Below are 17,935 nucleotides of genomic sequence, written 5' to 3'. Positions count from 1 at the left end.
GGGACCTGTCAGGGTGTGGTCAGCCCAGCCCCCAGCCTGTGCCCTTCTGCCTACCTCCTCCACCTGTGACTTTCCCCTCCTCTCCTTTCCTGCAAAAGCTGCTCAGGCTGGCCGGGAGAGGCAGGAGGAAGGGTCTCCAAGTAGACTCCAGTTGTGTGTGGGATGTAGGGAGGTGGGCTCAGGGGGAAGTGGACCATAAGGAGCCCTTCCCATGCCCCAGGCCCTGTGCACACCCAAGGGAATAATTTGCCAAGAATGTTCACTCCCAATAAGTAAAACTCTAGGGGAGTTACAAAGACGCTTCCCAGCCATTGCCAAGTTAACAGTTCACAACAGGTTAAAAACAAGGCAACAAGGAAAAGACACAGGATTCAAATCCCTGCTCCACTGTGTACTGATGATTAAGTCCTATAATCTCTCTGTACCTCAGTTTGTTCCTCTGTAAAATGAGGATAAGAACAGTGAGGGGTGGAGCAATCATGACAGCACCTGGGCATGTACACTAACTAGTAATAGGGATAGAGCCAACAACCACACAGTGCTTGTACAAGCAGAAGGGTAAGTGGCTGGGTTGTTTTCAAGGGGAAATCCTCTCCTGAGAGAAATGGGAGTGGGAGGTGAAGCTGGATTCACAGCTCTTTCACTCACTAGCTGGGAGACCTCAGCCAAGTTAATTCACTTCTCTGGGCCTCAGTTTCCTTATTTATAAGATGCACACGGTGACGGAGTCTTCAGTGAAAGAAAGTGAAACACCCAAAATGGTGCCCAGAGTTCAACAGGCAGTAAATACAGTGACTGGCTCTGACATCACCAACTCTCTGGGCTGGAAAGAGACTCTTCTAATCACACACATACTCACACTTTATTACATTAAAGCACAAAACTGGTGGTGGGGTGGAGGGGTGCGTGGGATTATGCAACAGGCAGCCTGGATCATCCAGTGTTTATATGCCCCCCCCCACACACAAAACATTTTATATGGTTAGAAGGACTGAAAGAAAAACATCTGTTGCTGGTAAAAATATTCTGGTTTACTTCATAATATACAATCAGGGTACACCCCCCCAAAAGAAAAAAAAAGAAAAATAGCATTATATATAAGTCAAGTCCTATTTTTAATTCCTAGAAGGAAGGTGCTATAGAAATTCCAGGTGAATCACTTGGGATATATCAAATCACTATTACTTTCTCTTTTTCGAAAGATATGGATTTTTTTAATGGGTTTCTAAAACATGACCTGCTGGGCCCTCCAAAGACCAGTCCCAAGGGCTATCACATCCCACTGTGAATTAGAGGGCGCTGGGCTCTTCTCTCCTCACCCCCAGCATCCACCTTGGAGCTTCACATTAGGGGCCAGCAGGTTACTTTAAATAGTCCGTCTCCGAAGGGGTAACATTACTGTAAGTGAGAGAGGGCCTGTTTAGGGTCAGAAAGATGTGCGCCGTCAGGCCTGTGGCCACCCCCCACCCCCACAGTCACCAGAACACCGTGGCCCACCCAATGGGCTTTAAAGACTTGTTAAAGTCTTTCCTGGAAGCGTCCCTCAGCAATGCTTTTCTTGAACAACTGAAAATACAGTAATTCGCTCAGAGGGGGACCTCGGCACTATACAAACACCTGAATTCATAGTAATTATGCAAAAAAAAAAAAAAAGCCTGTTTCAAGAGGCAAGGAGAAAGTTCATAAATTGACTGCTAATCAATTACAGCTCATGAAAAAAAAAAAAAACTAGCTCTCCACTTGGTGGTATGTTAACTCATGCTTCCTCCCCCTGCCTAAGAACGGCGGGGTGTTCAGCATTCACATGACACGGCCAAGAAAGGAGCAGAGAGAGCAAAGGGTCTCCAGTACTGAGAGAAAACAACCAGACAACCCACACCCTTCCTACTGAGGCAGGTCTCTGGGGATCTGATTTTCAAATAAATACATGGTCTATAGACAAGGCAAGTATGCGGGAACCATTTGTATGTGGCTTCATGTTGTTTTGCTACCTATTCTGAGCAAACTCAGGCTGGGGAAGCTTCTAATCTGGTTTCCAAGAGAGAGCAGGAAGGGGCCTTGGACATGATGTCCAAGGGGACTGAAATGAAAACCTCACCCATGAAAGACGGTGGGCCTTCTCTGAGAGCAGGATGACTGGTTCTGTGAGACAGGGACCAGGCCACCCGTACCCGTGGCTACATTCTGTGAACCTCACCTCTGCCTGCATCCAGTACAACACTAAAAGGGCAACATTAGAAAGATACATAAAGGCTGAGATTCTATTCACATTCCGTGGCTCCCTCCCTGCCAGGCTCCCCACGTAGAGGACTTTCCTGTGCATCTCTGCTAACAGACACTACTGCTGTGGAGGCATCAGGTTTTCCTGTGTGTATGTGTGTGTGGGAACCTCTTCCCCAGCTCGCTGGATGGACACTGCGCAGGTGGAGGGACCCTCCGCAGAACAGGTCTGGGGTGGGAGGCAGCAGCTCCCAGCCGGCCAGCTCTGTAGTGTGGCTCTGGGGGTCACTCCTGCCGGGCTGGCCAAAGGCCAAGCTTCTAATAATTCTGTCCTCCCTGAATTTCCTGCATTAAATCTTCTTCTGCCTAAACTAACTAGAGCAAATCCTGAATAATACAGAGGCTGAAGACACTGTCGACCAAGATGCAAGAAATTTCATCAAAAACAAAACAAAAACAAAAACCCAAAAACCTTTAGTGTGAAAAAAAATTATTCCAGGTAGGACATATCAAAGGAGGAGACATGTACATACACAGGAAACGTACTTATGAGCTAGTACTTGAAAGGAACCAACCAGACAAATGGGCAAAAGAGCCATGGACTGGGATGTTCACCGTCCTGTTGTTACTAAGAAGTAAAAGGTTGAAAATAACCTAAGTAAACGTCCATGCGACAGGGGACTTGGATAAGCTGGGCCTACCCGGACGATGGGACTTCCTCACAGCCACACAACTGATGTTAAGGAAGAACATCTAATGATGTGAGAAAGAGACTCCGCACATACTACTAATTTTTAAAAGGCGGCACAAAACAATACAGACATCACCTCTTTGTGTTAAATATATCCTTTTGTGCACACACACGCATACACGTATATATTCAGCATGGCGAGGATAAAAGTTTGGGAGGATGTGCACCCAAATCCATCAAGACGCCCACTCATGTTCCACCCCCGGGTTCCCTAGGTGGTGGAGTCCGCGTGCTGTGTGGCCCCTGGCCTCGTGCCACACGAGGGAGCAGCCAAAGAGCAGCCTGACTGTGACGAGCCAAATCACAAGTCTGGTCGGCACTCCAGACGGTTGGCAGGCCTGCTCCGTGCCAAGTTTGCCGCCTTCTGGGCCTTCCCTGCTTGCTGGCCTGGCCGAGTCCTGTCTGCAGTGGTTCCTTCACCACCTGGAGGTGCCCCTGGGATGTCCCAGGACCCATGAAACACAGCCAGTAATTTCAGTTCTCAACGTGGTACCGGGGAAGCCTTGCCTACCCGAACACCTCAACTGAAAGAACCATCTTTGCTCACGAAGGCCGTGAGGGAAACAAGATGACACTGGCCAAGCCTCGGAAAACACTGACTCAAGCCTGCAAATGTTTTGTGCTTGTATCCAAAGAGCCTGTTTCACCCAGACAATATACCAAACGCTACTACACGGCAATTTAGAGACCTGACTTCCAATGGAGCATGCAGCTGACACCCAGCAACCATCCAAATACACAGCACCACTTCATATCCTGTGGAAATAATCCCAGTTCGCAAAGAATGAATCACCAGGTGAAGTGGCCCGACTGAGTGATTCAGACGTCAAGTGCGTGGGTCTGACCCACCAACAAGCCCCATCCTCCTCTTTGCTTCCAGCGTTAGCACTTGTGGCTGCCAAGTCCTAAACCCCCCATGCAGAAAGGACCTGCAAAAAAGTTCTCGCTACCACTTCTTAAAGGGAAGGGGAAAGAAAAGATGGGTAATTAAAGCATTGCAGTGAAATAATAGAACGAACCAGGACGAGGAGTGTGGTATTAAACCCTAGTGGGAACATCAGGTGCAGAGAGGGGACGGTGCTTCAGAGCAGCTCAATGCATTGCCCACAACAGTTAGAACCCAAGACATCCAGCTCTGAGCCTAGGCCCCGGGACAAGAGTGGCCCCACACCCAGCGCTCCTGTCCCTGCACCTCTTTGGTGCAGAAGCTGTGCCTGGCCATACAGCTGCAACCAAAAAGACCTAACCTGCCCAAGGCTCAAAGCAGCATGTACAGCCTCACTGATGGGCATCCGCCCATGGGCACTCTTTCCTGAGGAGCCAAGAGCAGAAACCAGCCCTGAGCATGCAGTTCAGTGTGGGTCTGCAAACCCGAAGTAACCATGAGCAAGGTGTATGAGCCTATACAGACCTGCCCCTGGTCCCAGATGTCCCCATGCACCTCAGACTTCCCCATCTTGATGGGACAATGGCTTCACAAAAATATATTCAACCTGGAACCTGATTTTAAGAGACTAAGCTAGTGTAATGTATATTTGTTGAATTGTTCGGGAATATTTAATTCTAAAGAGAAGACAGCAAAGGTGGTGGATGACTTGTAGGATAGGTTTAGTAAAGATAAAGCTCAGTAAAGAGAGCACATATATATTAAACATAGACAGAAAGCTGTGGAAGGACAAGAGATACCTAATATTCATGATGCACTAAATATACCCAAGGCAGCTGGGCAGTAAATATTCATGATACAATAAATGCTGAAAAAGTACTAAATATTCATGATAAATTCATATGCATGAGACTAAATAAGAGGAATCTGATATTGGTTGCAATTTGGTTACCCATTGGTGACACCCATTCTGATCCTCTAATCCATAGCTGTTCATCAGGCTCACTGGGGATCCACAGATGGGGGAGGGGCAGAATCCTTACATCTCTCCATTAGAATGTGTGTGTGTGTGTATGTGTGTGTGTGTGTGTGTGTGTGTGTGAGAGAGAGAGAGAGAGAGAGAGAGAGAGACTGGCCCAGGGCCCCTCCTGTCACAGTTCTGCTAGTACTTTAACTCCGGTCTTTGTAACCACTTATCAACAGGGAAAGCCAATGCCGCAGAGAGAGCTGGAACACATGAACACGGTATACACCAGGACTCAGGTGTTGAGGGTCTTCCGCCCGCTTGCACCCTCTCCTACCTGTGGCACCTTCTCTATCTCCTTCCCCTTCCTTCTCACTGTGCGCTTTACATCACACCAAGGTCTTTCCCACATGCCATTTACCACCCGCTCTGCTAAGGAGCACTTTGCAGCAGATCTGCTCATTTTCCTAAATGCCATCAGATCTCAGATGTGGAAAGACCCTTTACTGCTTCAGGGTACTTATTAGGCGGTCCTAGCGGAATTATAATAAGTGCCCTTTCACCTTCTAAAAAAGACAATGGAAGAATAATAGTCATAAATAACTTATGAAGCATTTCTTCTGCTGATACAGTACCTCAAGTGATACTTGTGTGTATGTGGGTGAATCACCCCGCACCCCATCCTATGGGTGCCCGAGGTCACAGGGACTCCACGTGACACAGCTGAAACCAGAGCTCTGACCGCCACGTTGGCTGGACCACCTGCTCTAAGAAAGCAGAACATCTCTGACATTTTCATATCCCACATTCAGGGCAGCTGGTCTGAGAGCAGTTTCTTGGGAAACTCACACACCACAGCTAAGGTTTCTGTTGCCTCCCACAGACATGAGAATTTAGGGGGGCAGAAACCATAGAGAGACTGGTGTATGGACCTCAGAGGTGAGCCCAAGTATTCTGGAAGTTCTCAAACTTCATAAATTTACAAATCTGCCTCACACACCAGGGCTAGGAAAAGGCTTGAGCAAATAAGTAACTTTCCACTTCCCACCTTTCAAAAGGATCTTTTGTAATTTCTTTTCACAGACACCTTAATCATAAGAAAAATACTTGAGAGTGCTTCCTCTTAGGAATCTGCACAGGAATAGTGCAAGGGTCTGCATGGAGCCAGGGACTGATGCCAGTGAGGAAGGACCCCTCACTGCATGGTCACACCTGTATCACTGTCTCTTGTCAATAAGCCACTAAATTCTCATGGCATCTTCTGGTTCATGACCTGCTGAGCTCAGAATTACAGGTGACAGCATGTGAAAGCAATACAAAGAATTCTCAGGTAATTCCTCAGGGTCTCAAGGACCACCAGCCTGACCTAAAAGTTTGAAATTATTTTCCAGATACAAATATCTAAGAAAAGTTCGATGAAAACTCCTCTGATTTCCACTGTGGAGGGAAAACACAAAGAATTTAGGATGTTGATCTTTTCTGTTGTCCTACCTACAGATGACAGTAGCTGTGCCAGTGTTTCTAGCTACCTAGACAACCAAAGGGATAATCATGTCACCAGGAAGGGTTAAGCAACGAGCGGGTCCTGAAAGGCCACTCCTGGGAAGGTCTTCTGTCTCTAGGCACTCAAGAACTCCTTCTCATGGAAAGTTCTCTTTTATCTCAGATCCATGTGGTTAAGTTTTAATGCCACCTAAAGTCACCTCCTCCAAGAAGCCTTCCCTGACCACTTCACCTTCCACTGAATGTGGGGGAAAAAAAAAAAAACCACAAACCCAGAGCTTAGGTTCACATCTTTAGGCTTCCTAAAGGCTAATCTTATTCTCCAAATAATTCTTAAGCACTCTGAAGAAGCAACTAATTATGATTTGGATTTTTCTGTATTTCCCCTATGTTTTTAATAAATGCCAAGTACATGGAGGATGGTTCTGATAATGAAGAAACAGCGGCATAAATAGGGGTGATAGTTTGAAAGACATTAATCCAAATGAAATTGGTTTACTGGGCTGCACTCGGTAACATGCTAGCAGAAAGCTAGTCTCTTCTCCCATCTACCACCAAAGCTTCAAAGCTGCTCTTTCCCCATTTCCTCCCAGCCTGTGACTGGTATGTCCAGCAGGTCCTACAGTCTTCCCAGTCTTTTTCACACATTAAGAAGCCCAGCGCACATGGCCCAGGTCAGCCTGCCAGGAAGATGGGACCAGGGACCGGGGCAGGGAGGAGGGTAGGGAGAAGAGGGGAACTTCTTCCCTATTTTCCCAATTTGCTCCTCTATGCCTCCTTCCCACACCACTAGGATACATGTGATTTTTCTGGGGGTGGGGGTAACAGAAAAAGATGTTGGGCGGTGGGGGAGGAGGTAATAGAAAAAGATGTTTAAATTCCCTTTGCATATCAAGAGAAGAGCTTGGAAGGGTTGATTCCAGAGCTTTATTCTAAGTCATAATGCACAGAGGACAGAAGATATGACCTAAGGAAGACCTGCCTCACAAGTTTAAAAGAAAAGAAGAATTAGAAGAATTAGAAAAATAAGAAGAAGGAGAAGGAGAAGAAGAAACAGCAGCAGCAGCAGCAGCAGCAACAGGTCTTGGAACACCTGGTTGGATCAGTCCACGGTGGAGCATGAAATTCTTGATCTCAGGGTGGTTCTGAGACCCACGTTACAAGTAGAGGTTATTCAAAAATAAAATCTTAAAACAACAACAAAAAAGGCTCTTCCGGTACCGAGAAAAGAGGAACCTGGAGAGACCAAGCCCCCTACCCCTTGCCTGGAGAAAGGGTGGTAAGGGAAGAAAAATCCTTTGCAGGCTGAGAGGGACATGGAAAGCATGGGAAGTTTTCATCCTGCTTCCTACTGGGAACACTGGGGATGGCTCGGTACAGCGGGAATGGCACTAGCATAGTGCCACGCAACCTGGGCAGGTTCTCAGGTGCCCAGGACAGACCTAGAAGAAATCCAGAATATGTAGACCTCTCGGCCAGATGCAGGAGCCAGGCCCCATCTGTGGCTTGTCCCATGAAACCTCACTGGACCATACTCAGTGGCAACAAGGAAAGGAGGCTCAGTCGTGGTGATGGGAAACTCTCCGGAGGACAGCAAGAGGATCAGACGACCCGCAAGAGGCCACTCTTCCCCACACCCTGATGTGACTAAACCTTCTCCTGGGACCCAGAGACCACCTGCAGGGACAAGGGGCCCCCCAAGGGTAACCCAGAGAGACTGAGACACTGATTCTCAAGGGACCCAGCTGCTTTAAGCTAGTGACTGAGATAATACTACTTGACTTAAGCTCATGAAAATTACAATCATGAATGAGGACCAAAAGGGAACCAAAGCGGTGTGTCTGGAGTGGCAAAGTTAAATACACTTATAAAACATTTTGCATATTATGACTGTGGCTGATGAACTTTGCCACGCCAAAAATAACCCTTGGCAAGAAACATATCTGCTTTGATTCAACTGCTTCCGAAGGGTCTTCATGCAACACAAGCAGAATTTATGAGTGTCTGTGCAGGACAAGGCACAAGGCTAACCTCAAGAGGAAAAACACATGGTTGCAAGCTCGCAAGGCGCATTTGGGCCCACCAAGCCATCATGGAAAACTTACCCTCCAGGAGGACCAGTGCCTTCATACACGTTCTCTCATTTAACGGGACAGCATCCCCGTGAGCTGGCTATTGTTAATTCCATTTTGCTGAATGGCAAACTGAGACTCAGAAGGATTCGGTGACTAGGTCAAGATGACCAAGCTGAGTGGCCATACAATTAGGAAAGGCACCGTCTCACAGTCCCCATATGCCCAGTCCTATGCAACAGCCAGGTGCTGTGCATTAGCTGTGCAACACCCACGGAAGGTCTGCTTTGTAAAATTCTATAAATGAGGAAACTGATGCTTACAGAAGTTAAGAAACTTGACAGTCTAGAACTAGAGTGAGGCAAGTGAGTATACTGAGGCTGCTCAGGCACAGTATTTAAGGAGATACCAAGAAACTCCCTAAGATGAACATTTTAATGCAGTTTCAGAACATCAAAACGAACGCAAAATCCACATTGTACTAAATATCACGATTTTAAATAAAGACAGGATTCAGCAGTGATTTTTCCTTTTGCCTCAGGCTCCAACATGGCTCAGGGACACTGAGCCCCTGGCACTGGGACAGGGCCAGGAAACCAGCCACCTCAACCTTTCTCCACCAGCCCCCAAACACAGGGATCCCAGAAACCACTGCTGGGCCCTCTCCAGATGTTTCCCCTCACAATTTCATAACCTCAAATGGCTCTTAGGAGTGACCACCATGCTCCGTAATGCCAGGTGTGTGTGGGGGAGGGGAGGGGGTGAGGGTGGCTGAGTTCCAAGCTGAATACCAGAGGTCTAAATAGATTTATTCCATGGTCCTGAGCGTGTGTTATGTAAATGAAGGAAGCCTGCAGACTTGAATAAGAGAGTAGGATATTTTAAGATACCAGCTTGGGAAGGTATGGGGTGGGCTCCAAAAGGCTCACACAGCTGCTTGTCTCCCACTTGATAAATTTCCTGGCCCCAAATTAAGTGTTCAGCAGTGACACGATGCCAGCTGTCAGCCTGTACCTCCACAAGTCCGATTCAAACCGAGGCATTCCTTTTTTCCTTGTATTTCGAAAGCCAAATGTCAGCTCATCTGAGTAGCTACCTAGGCTCCGGCCACTGGTTAACCTCAAAGTGAAGCCGGGCCTGATATGAGGATCTGCTTTGTTAGTTAAAACCGTGAACACCGCGGTGGGCATTACGTGTCGTACACAACTGTCAATCACTCTGCTGCACGCTGCAAACTAATATCACGTTGTATGTCGATATAATTTTTTAAAAAATCACATTCCCCCCCCCCCCCGCCCCCCACTCCCCGCCACTGGACTATTCCTTAGATCAAACCCAGCATCGCTTCCTGGTGGCTTGCAATCGAAGCCTAAACCCTGTTTACAAATCAAGCAGTAAAGTGCAAGGAAGACGCTTCCACGGTGAACGCGTCCACCGACTTCTCCCGCAGGGGCGCTGGGGGACGGCGGGGGCGCGAGGCACAGCGACTCCGCAGACAGCGCTTCAGGCCCGCAGGACCGGCCGCCCTGTTCTTTCATTTTCTTAAAGCCTGAGGCTGCTGGGCTTCACCTCCCGACTCGAAGTTAAGTCCGGCAGAGTGAGCCAGGGGAAAGTTTGGGCGCGCGGGGGGGCGCGGGGGAGCGCGTCTGCCGCCTCTCGGGCCGCGGGGACGGCGCCCCCACCCCGCTCCCGGCGCCCGGCTGCTGCGCGCCGCCCGCCCGCCCTCGCCCCCGCCGCGGCTCCCCGCGCCCCCGCCCGGCGGCCCCCGCGCGCTTCCGATCACCCCGGTACCTGGCGCAGGCGGCGGCCCCGGCTCGGCGAGGCGCCGGAGGGACGCGTCCGCACGGTGCGGGGAACGCTTCTGCCGAGGGCGCGCGCGCCCGCCGCCCCCGCCCCAGACCGCCCGGACGCCCGCCCGCGCCGGATCGCCGAGGCCCGCGGCGCGACGCAGCAGGTGGCCGCCGGGCTCGCCGCGGTCCGGGTCGGGGCCCGGAGAGCGGGGCGCGGGCGCGACCCTCGGCGGACGGCCCTCAGCCGGCCTCGGGGCGCGCTCCCAGCTCCGGGCGCGCCGCTCCGCTCGGCTCCACCTCGGCTCGGCGGGGGCGGACGCCGCGCCGCTCCGCTCCGCTCCGCTCGCCCGCGGCCGCCGCGCGCACCTCCCCCGCGGCGCGCCGCTCCCGCCGCTCCCGCCGCTCCCGCCGCCCCGCCGCCCCGCCGCTCCCGCCGCTCCCGCCGCCCCGCCGCTCCCCCGCCGCCCGGGTCGCCGCCGACAGCTGGCGGGGGAAGGCGCCGGGCGGCCCTGGCTCTCCGGTGCGCCCGGCCGGGACCCTCCCCGCCGCCCCGCTGCCCCCGCCCGCTCGGCGGCGCTGTCGGGCTCCCGGCCAGGCCCCCCTACCTTGGCGAGGCCGGGGTCCACCGGCGGCCCCGCGCCCCGGCGCGCCGTCGAGGAGAGCGATCCGGCCCGACGCCGGCCTCAGCCCTGCAGGTGACTGGGGGGCTCGCGGCCCGACGGCGCGGGGCCTGGGGCGCTCCGGGTCCGCCTCGCCAAGCCGGCGGCCCGCGGGCGCGGGGCCGACGGGAGTGGGCGCCGTGGGTGGGAGGTGTGCGTTTGAATAAAAGTAAAAGTATTTTTTTTTATGACCGTGTGGGTCCCGAGCGTCTCCGGGCTAATTAGGGAAGCTGCCGCCCTGTGTCGAGGTGAATCATTGCTGATACCGCAAGTGTGGGAAGAAAGGCTGCTGCTGACTTCCCAGGCTCACTGGCTCCCCCCCCCCCCTTTTTTTTTCTTTTAAAGACAAGCTGGTCGGTGTAGGACACTTCCCGGCCTCGGGGGGTCGCCCAGCCCGCCCAGCCGAGCGCCCGCGGCGGCCGAACGCACAGCCCGGGACGCCCCCGCCCAGCCGCGTGCCGAGAGCGGGGCGGGGCGGGGCGGCCGACGTGACCGTGGCCCCGCGGAGACCGAGGCCGCCGACGGCGGACAGTGCTACCCGCCGCCCGAATCAGCTGCGACGTCGGCGGGCTGTGCGGACCACCCCGGTCTGCACGACCCCTCCCTGCGGGCCCGGAGAGGCCAACTGCAGCGGAGCCAGCGCAGAACCCTGAAAGGGCGCCCTCCCTCCGCCTCTGGCGTGAAGCAGATCAAAACCCCAGAGAGAAGAATCCGAGGCAGGGGGAAAAGGCTAAGGACAGAGGCATTTACTTGAGCACAAAAAGAGAAATTTCCTTTAAAAAATTAAAAAAAAAATCCATCTGGCACAAACTATTCACTTAAAAGCCTTCTTCGATGGTTAAGAGCTCTATAAATTCTTTGCATGAAGGGAATAGATAGATACTGGGGATCGGTCTACAGCCCCCCCCCCCCCGAAGTTAATAACCTGCATTTGAAATGAACAGGTGACTCATCACTCTCAGAGACAGTGACTCTGTTAGGTGTGTTTCCTCTTTTCAAAATCCTCAAACTAACCTAACTACAAGCGAATCTACACACCCTTCTCTCACCTTGAGCCTCTCTCTGCTCCTTGCTATTCAAAATCACGCTTTTAGTTGTAACTACTAAATATTTAGGGATCCCTGGGTGGCGCAGCGGTTTGGCGCTTGCCTTTGGCCCAGGGCGCGATCTTGGAGACCCGGGATCGAATCCCACATCAGGCTCCCGGTGCATGGAGCCTGCTTCTCTCTCTGCCTCTCTCTCTCTCTGTGTGTGTGACTATCATAAATAAATAAAAATTAAAAAAAATTTTTTTAAAAATATTTATTGACTCTATAAGTCATCTTTTCACCTAAGAATTTTATTTGTTCCAGAATATCTTATGCCTCTGGCTTTATTTGTGTGTGCTGTGGGAGGCTTTTGAAGTTACTGGCGGTTTTGAGAGAACAAAAACCAAAGTTCTTGGTGATTAGCTGAGAAAGAACATGGTGTCAACACCCAAAATAGAAAGCGGTAGGGAACTATGTGAATAGGTTAGGAAAAATGGGAGATTATCTGGCATCTGGTAGAGCAAGCACCTTCATCCTTTAAAAATGTCCCCCTCCCACCTCCCAGTCACTTCCACCTTCTTGCTGAATACTCTGGTCTCCAGGGCCCTGCCGTGGGTTCAAGAGAGCGCTTTCCCTCCTTAATGCTTCTTGGACAAAACCTTGAAACTGGATTAAGAAAAGGCTAAAATGTTAGCAAGGCTTTGCTAAAGGTTCAAAGGAAGTCGAGAACCATGTAGTTTCTGGAAGCCTGCACAGACAACCATAACACTAAGAGCAGGGGTTTCTTTTTTCCACCCTTCCCTGTCTCCCTCTCCAGGGTTCCAGAAAACCTCACATCTATCCCTAAGAACCTCACTGATATGGCAAAAGAAAGAAGACTATGCTATTTCTAAGTATATTGCACCTCATCTGGGAACACATCTTTATCAAATGTTCTAAGCCATTTACAATAATTGCTCACTTTAATCATTCAGTCCCCAGAAGAACCCTGAGCTAAGATCAGCCATTACTCCCATTCTCCAGATGAGGTACTGTTATTATCTCTATGCTGTGGATGGGGAGACTCAGGCATGAAAATGGTAAGTAATACGTGCATAGTCATACAGGAAGTAGCAGCAGATCCCCCAGTCTGCACCCTCAGCACTGAACATGCTGCCTTTCTAAAAGTGGCAACTAATTTCTGCAAGCTCAAAACCACCTTTCAGCCTCAAAAAAAAAGAAGTAGCCCTTTTCACACTCAGGAAGAGGAATCCTTTGGGATATCAGAAAACGAGAGTATTTACGTCTAGTGTTTCATCCCAGGATTCTGCTCTTGGGTCTTCATAAGACACACAAATTGCCTGTCTTTCTTTGGGTTCCAAAAATAGACCCCAGGCATAGGCATTCCCTACCCAGGTAGAGAATTGAAGGATCAGCCAGGAGCCATCTAGGAAAAAGTGCCACCCGTCTTACGCCCAGGTGAGCCTTGGTGACGGAGATCAAACTAAAGAGCCTCACAGTCAAGAGGCCACATGAACCCTATTCCTAAGGAATTTTCTCCATAGGTTGACTATCTGGCAGTATCCAGATGCCAGCCACTGTCCCTCTCAACCTCCTCCAGTCATATGACCATGCCATTTCCTCTCTCAAAACCCTTCCACTGGTTTCCATGCAATTAGGAGAAAATTCAAATCCCTTAAGGGGGCCTGATCTGTTCCTTGCCAATTTCCTTCACGGGCTTCCTTTCAGTACCACCATCTACTTACTGCACACCAAACTGGCCTTCTTCCAGTTACTAAACACCTCAACTTCTTTCCTGCCCTGGTGCCCTCACCTGAGCAGCTCCCTGTCCTGGATTACTTTGCTTCTGCCCTTCACCTTACCCTCGCCCTGCAACTTGCTAACTCCTTCTTATTCTTCAGGTTTTAGCTTAAGTGTCATTTCCTTTGGTCTTTTTTCCTGGCCTGTGTTTCCCACTTGTACCTCTTTTTTAGAGTGTGTATCACTCTTGGTAGGGGGCTAATTTTGGTTTCATACTGAATCAGAGCATGACTCCAAGAGGGCAGAGTCGGTATCTGTTTTGAGCATTATTGTTGCATATCCAGCACTTAGCAGAGTGCTGCTACATAGTAGTTGCTTGATAAATATCTTTTAATCCATCAGCTCTGACCATGACTTGTCACAGACTTGGATTGCTCTATCTCCCTCAAATGTATTAATCTACCTACTCTCTCTTTCCAGCTCTTTCCTACCCTGGTCTTGCTCCCCCAAACTTCTGCTCTTTGCTCTCTTGTCCTAAGAGTCATCCCTCCATAGCATCCATCCTTCGCAGTCCTGATCCTCATGGACATCACCCCAACTGCTCCTCTATACTCCCAGTGCCTTCACCTCTTGGTCCTCCTGCTCTGCCTTCCTGGTTGAAACTTCACCTCTACATCAGGCTCCTCTGTTCCTACAGTCAGGCCTTTCCATGCTGCCAAGGAAAATCACAGAATCATGCAGACCAAAACCACAAAAATTTATAGTCTCCAGCCTTACTTGGGCCTTACTACCTTTAAACATTCTCTGAAAAAACAAGTGGGACAATACATAAAATAAGAAAGAAGGAAAGAGTCCAACCCCAGAGGAATCACTGTTGCTATTTTATTGTTTTTCCTTCCGGTTTTTCTTTTATAAAAAAGGCACTGGAGTCAGTCTGCAAATTCAAATGTCTTCTACAGAGCTGAGAGGAAGCCAAATACATAATTTTGAGTCCGGATTTTTTTCAACTACATTATAATACAAGTATCTTCCATGTGATAACCAAGTCCCCATAAATATAAATTTTAGTAACTGGCTAATAGTCCATCATGTGGATATAACCATTTATTTTACCATTTCCCTACTGCATTGTTTTCAATTTGAAGGTATTCTAAAACATTCTTTGACAAATATCTGTGCACAAAATTTGTCTGCATTTATAATTATATCCTTAGGAGAGATCCAGAGGAGGAATTCCTGAGTCAATGGCTATGAGTGGGTCCAAGAGACTGATTGAGCCAGAGGGTAGAAGAAGACCCAAAGGACATAACTGGACACTACTTCATTTGTCTCTGGGCAGCTTCTCCTCTGGTTCCCCACAGCAGCTAGTCCTAACTGCTCTCATGTGGTGTGTGTTCTCAGTTCCCATCCTACTCTTTTGAACAGACAGGTTTTCTTCCTTCTTCAGAGAAAATTAAAGTTACCAGGCATGAACTCGCTCAATGCCCCACCCCCACCTCAACAACACTGATCTACCAAGATGTAAGATGGTATCTCCCTAACTCTTAAATTTTAGATAAGATTGGCTTGGACCCTCTTCCTCCAAGATTACCACCTAGGAAGATGGATCTAATATGTAACTATGATCATGATACCTATCATTTATTGAGTACCTATTATACATTGTACCATCTTAGTTGCTTTCAATGATTCTCATTTGAATTTCTGTTGTGCAATATGCCCAAGACCACCCTGAGTGTCAGACCACTAATAGGACTCCAAACTCTTGACTTTTATATGGTATTTCTAAGTATTTCCTACATATGGGGCTGAATTTTTCCAAATTTGAAAGGTGGTCTAGCATAATCCCATTTTTCACATGAGTCTGGAAATGTGGTCTAGAGATTATAGATTCTCATCTACATCATCTGATATTGATGCTTTGTTCTAAGAAATTGTCGGCAGGCATTAAGCACATTTGCTTTCTTTTAGATTTCCTACTTCCTTGCCTTTTATTTACATGGCATCATCTGTCACCACACATCCAGGCAGGTACATTTTTGTTCACACAATCAAACAATAGTGTGCATTTCAGCTCTAACTAGTGATTAACTCTTTTCAAGACAATTCTAACAGTCATGAGGCTCTGCACTTAGATCACACCTTTATTTCAGTGATTCTGAATGTTTTCTCATAAATCTTTACTTTTTTTTTTTTTTTGGAAAATAGGTGGTAGATTATAAAACCAGATGAGCTTATGTTTAGTACAGGTTCAGGACATTCTATATTTTCTCTGATAGGATGCATTTCCTTAGATACTTTTCATCCTTTTGGGCCAGTTTATTGATCTGTAGGAAGGTGTTTTAGGTTTAGTGAGGTAGTAATTCTCAATAATTCTGGTTTAGTGTTGGCTGGGGCTAGAAAGTTACAGTTGTTAGAAAAAAAATTTTTTTTTTTTAGTTGTTAGAAATTTATCACAGATGCTAAGTTTCATGAAATCTTATTGTTTCAGGATGGGCTAAATTTTGGTAGTGTTTTTTGTTGTGGTTTGATTTGGTTTTTGTTTTCCGAGATATAACTGAGCTAAAGGGCACACTTCTTATGTGTTTAGCTTGAATTTTTAATTACATCCCATCACTCCCATGCAACCATTATCCACAATCAAGATCTAGAACATTCCTAGCACCTCAGAAAGCTTTCTTACTGTTTGCTGTCAGTGCACACCCTCAAGTTAACCATTATGCCAGACTCTATCATCATAGATTAGTGATCTATATTGTTAAGCCTCATAAATAGGCATATATAGATGATACGGTATCTCTTTTGTGTCTGACTTCTATTATTCAATATTATCTCTGTGAGAGTCATCTTTGTTGTATCAGTTCATTACTTTTCATTGCTGTGTTGTATTCCATTGTTTGGATATACTACATTTTACTCATTCTACTCTGCTTGGGCATTTGGATTGTTTCCAAGATTGGGCTATTATGATAAATCTGCTATGAACATTCCCACCCATGTTTTTGGTAGGCATAAGCACTTAATTTATTGGGTATTAGCCAAGGGTAGAATCCTGAGTCATAGAGCATATTCACATTTAACTTTAGTTAGTACTATCAAACACTTTTCTGTTGTGGTTGGACTGATTCACATTACCATCGTTAATGTAAAGTTTCAGTTGCTCAGATCATTTCAATACCTCATTTGTGGTATTGTCAGCCTTTTAATTTTAGTCATTCCTGTGGGTGTTGTAGTGATAGCTCATTTTGGTTTTAATATTCATTTCTCTGATACCTAATGAGAGTGTCTTTTTATTGGCTATTTTGATATTCTCTTTTGTGAAGTGCCTATTCATGGCCTTTATTCCTCTATTGAGCTATCTTCTACTTGTATGTTGGTAGGAATTCCTTATATAGTCTAGATATAACTCCTGTATTAAAAATAGATGTATATTTGCATGTACATATTTATGCATATATATGTGTGTACATATATGCAAATGTGTGTGTGTGTGTGTATATATATATATATATATATATATATATATATATATAAACACAAGAGTGATGAAGCACAAATATCCAAATATCTTCACCTAGTCTGTGGCCTGCCTTGCCTTTTCAGCATCAACCTCCTCTCTTCCTATGGCCAGAACTTTCCATGCTGCCAAGGAAAATCACAGAATCATGTAGACCAAAACCACAAAAATTTATAGTCTCCAGCCTTACTTGGGCCTTACTACCTTTAAACATTCTCTGAAAAAAACAAGTGGGACAATACATAAAATAAGAAAGAAGGAAAGAGTCCAACCCCAGAGGAATCACTGTTGCTATTTTATTGTTTTTCCTTCCGGTTTTTCTTTTATAAAAAAGGCACTGGAGTCAGTCTGCAAATTCAAATGTCTTCTACAGAGCTGAGAGGAAGCCAAATACATAATTTTGAGTCCGGATTTTTTTCAACTACATTATAATACAAGTATCTTCCATGTGATAACCAAGTCCCCATAAATATAAATTTTAGTAACTGGCTAATAGTCCATCATGTGGATATAACCATTTATTTTACCATTTCCCTACTGCATTGTTTTCAATTTGAAGGTATTCTAAAACATTCTTTGACAAATATCTGTGCACAAAATTTGTCTGCATTTATAATTATATCCTTAGGAGAGATCCAGAGGAGGAATTCCTGAGTCAATGGCTATGAGTGGGTCCAAGAGACTGATTGAGCCAGAGGGTAGAAGAAGACCCAAAGGACATAACTGGACACTACTTCATTTGTCTCTGGGCAGCTTCTCCTCTGGTTCCCCACAGCAGCTAGTCCTAACTGCTCTCATGTGGTGT

At 47.6% G+C, this 17,935-nt stretch overlaps 1 protein-coding gene across 3 annotated transcripts in view; it reads right to left on the bottom strand.

The window, feature by feature from the left end:
* Window positions 1-11,136, bottom strand: part of CRACDL (CRACD like) — a 128,524-nt gene extending 117,388 nt beyond the window's left edge. For 2 of the 3 annotated variants that reach the window (XM_041756896.1, XM_041756898.1), the window contains exon 1: window positions 10,188-10,337. The gene's annotated coding sequence lies outside the window, so the exon portion shown is untranslated. Of the gene's footprint in view, window positions 1-10,187; window positions 10,338-10,791 lie in introns of those variants that run through there. The other variant, XM_041756897.1, reaches the window with a different exon arrangement.
* Window positions 11,137-17,935: the final 6,799 nt, after the last annotated feature.

This window comes from Vulpes lagopus, chromosome 5, assembly GCF_018345385.1.
Source record: "Vulpes lagopus strain Blue_001 chromosome 5, ASM1834538v1, whole genome shotgun sequence".
In the NCBI taxonomy this organism is placed as follows: Eukaryota; Metazoa; Chordata; class Mammalia; order Carnivora; family Canidae; genus Vulpes; species Vulpes lagopus.
Note: the sequence above shows the minus strand (reverse complement) of the source record. Positions and strands in the feature narration are given on the sequence as shown.